The sequence below is a fragment of the Limulus polyphemus genome, unplaced genomic scaffold (assembly GCF_000517525.1).
Source record: "Limulus polyphemus unplaced genomic scaffold, Limulus_polyphemus-2.1.2 Scaffold707, whole genome shotgun sequence".
Classification (NCBI taxonomy): Eukaryota; Metazoa; Arthropoda; class Merostomata; order Xiphosura; family Limulidae; genus Limulus; species Limulus polyphemus.
In genome coordinates, this window is record NW_013666317.1 from 192,675 (window position 1) to 195,041 (window position 2,367).

At 32.9% G+C, this 2,367-nt stretch overlaps 1 protein-coding gene across 4 annotated transcripts in view; it reads right to left on the reverse strand.

Annotated features, from left to right (window-relative positions):
• LOC106460094 (sodium- and chloride-dependent GABA transporter 1-like) overlaps positions 1–2,367 on the reverse strand; it is a 64,997-nt gene that overhangs the window by 20,006 nt on the left and 42,624 nt on the right. The window lies entirely within an intron of this gene.

The window sequence follows — 2,367 nt, forward strand, 5'->3', positions numbered from 1 at the left end:
TGTTCATTGTAGACTGAATTTGTAACTGAAATTATCAACACTACCCAGAAACAACTAGCTCTGTTACCATTCATTGTATAATGAAATATCATACATTTCGCATGTTGATGTAGTTTTTAGATCTAAATAGATAAATAACTGTTAAAAGCAAAACGGATTAGTCAAATTATCTTTCATTATTAAAATTATTCTAAGTCGACTGACACAGTCCGAACTGACCGTTGTAAAGAATGGTTGAAATACAAGAATTGCACTCTATTGTGTATAAACTAAGTTCATTCTTGTTACCGAATAAGCTCAATTGTTATAGTTTACATAAACTGGTTTTAAAAGATACAGAAATAGAATTTCTGATATATCACCTAATATACACATTTGGAAGTGTCATATTTCGTACATATCATTACATATATATATATATATGTACATGCATGTGGGGTGTGTTACAAAACTTTCAAATTCAAGACAAGATTTAATTCCTTTAAACGCTAGTGACTTATAAGGAGGATAGATGTTAGTTATAGAAATGAAAGATATCAGAAAACGCAAAAAGTGTGATTAGATATAGCAGCAAAAACTAATGAATTAGTAAAGTGTTTCATAGATGTATAATAGCTCAAATAATGGTTAATATGTGATAGAACATTAGTAAGACCATCTGCCTAGTAACTCTATCTGCCTTTGTAAAACATATGTAAGTGAAAACTATAAACATAAGATGAGATCTGTATGCAGCCTTACAGGACTATAATAACACCATTTGCCTTTGTAAGACTCATGTAATACACCAAATAAATCCATACGCCTATAGAACCTTAGTAACACAATCTGCGTAGTAGCATCATCCACCTATAGTATCACTATCCGCCACCGAAAACACCATCTACCTTTTTAAAACGTATGTAAGTGAAAACTATAAAATAACATGAGTAAAATGAAATATTTTGTCAAGAACAATATAAATCGTAGTTATATGAATAGATTAATAGCATATTTAAACCATAAAGTCAAACTAGTGAAACAGTCATTACATTTAGACATTTTGTCACGAAAAATCTATCCTCTTCAGAAATTACAAAAAAAAAAACATGCTTAGATATAGAGGCGACATCTATAATCAGTATGTTAACTGTGATAGTAGCACATCCAGCTCTAGAAACATCAGAAAGTATGTCATGCATGTTAAATATGGAAGCAAAAACTTTTGAACTAATGAACTGGTGAAGTGTTTTATACATAAAGCAATGGGTAATTGTAAAATTATGTAAAGGAAATTATTGGCTTTAATATTTGCCTCGTTAAAATGATGGATAATATATGAGATGAAAATTGACATGTGTAACAGTGTTATAATACTTGTTTCGTTGAAATAATAGCTTCGCTTGTAACTTTTAGAACATAATTAAATCTAGACATTGATTACAATCACATGTTGAGACACCCAAGGATGAGCTCATCATCCTCCATATATAGAAATACTAATCTTGGTAACATAGTCAGCCTTTATTAATTGTATTTAATGCTTTACTTATAAAGCGAAACTGTAAAATAAACGTTAGATTAAATCCTTATTTTTAAGACTTTGTTACTATAATATTATGTCTGCATGCTCATCATACTAACGTGCCCTTTAGTGCCAATACGGGCCTCTAGCAACATGGGTTTTGGATAACATCCACCTGTCATGGCGGCCTGGCAAAGCGCACTCTGGTACCACTTCGTGGAACTATAACGTCATCATCTCTACCCCCTTCTCTCCCCCTGAGGCAGCCAATTAGTGCGTGTGTGTGAACAATCCGGATAACTACTACTGATTATTCATTAATTACTCACTAATTGATTACTTCACTAACTCTGGAATTTATATCATTTTCATATTCTACTTAATATATGGAATTGCTATATCCCTACGTCCTCATCAGCAATGACACGCGTCCTTTAGTATACACATACCTAAAATCAAACATTAAAGATATAGTTCGCTGTTGTATAATAATGTATGAAACACACTATTTATACAATAAGATTCAGTGTATGTGTGTGTAACGTAACTCTTCCTAAACCGCTGGTCGTACCAACTTCTGAATGGTACCAAACGAATAGTCTCAGTCTCGAAATTTGTACAAAAGAGAATTCCTGAAAACCCTTTATCTTGAACTGCTTGCTCACCAACTTCTTAATGGTGCGAAACGAATCGTCTCGTTCTGCAAGGTTTACACAAAGATAAAACTTTTCACCCAACCATTTAGAGAACCCGAGTATTTCGCGAAAACACTTTTTACGGGGTTTACCCGACAGCGGACCCCAAACTTGGCATTGATTTACACTAGAGCACGTAAATAAGTAGACCTACTAATTACCGTTCGT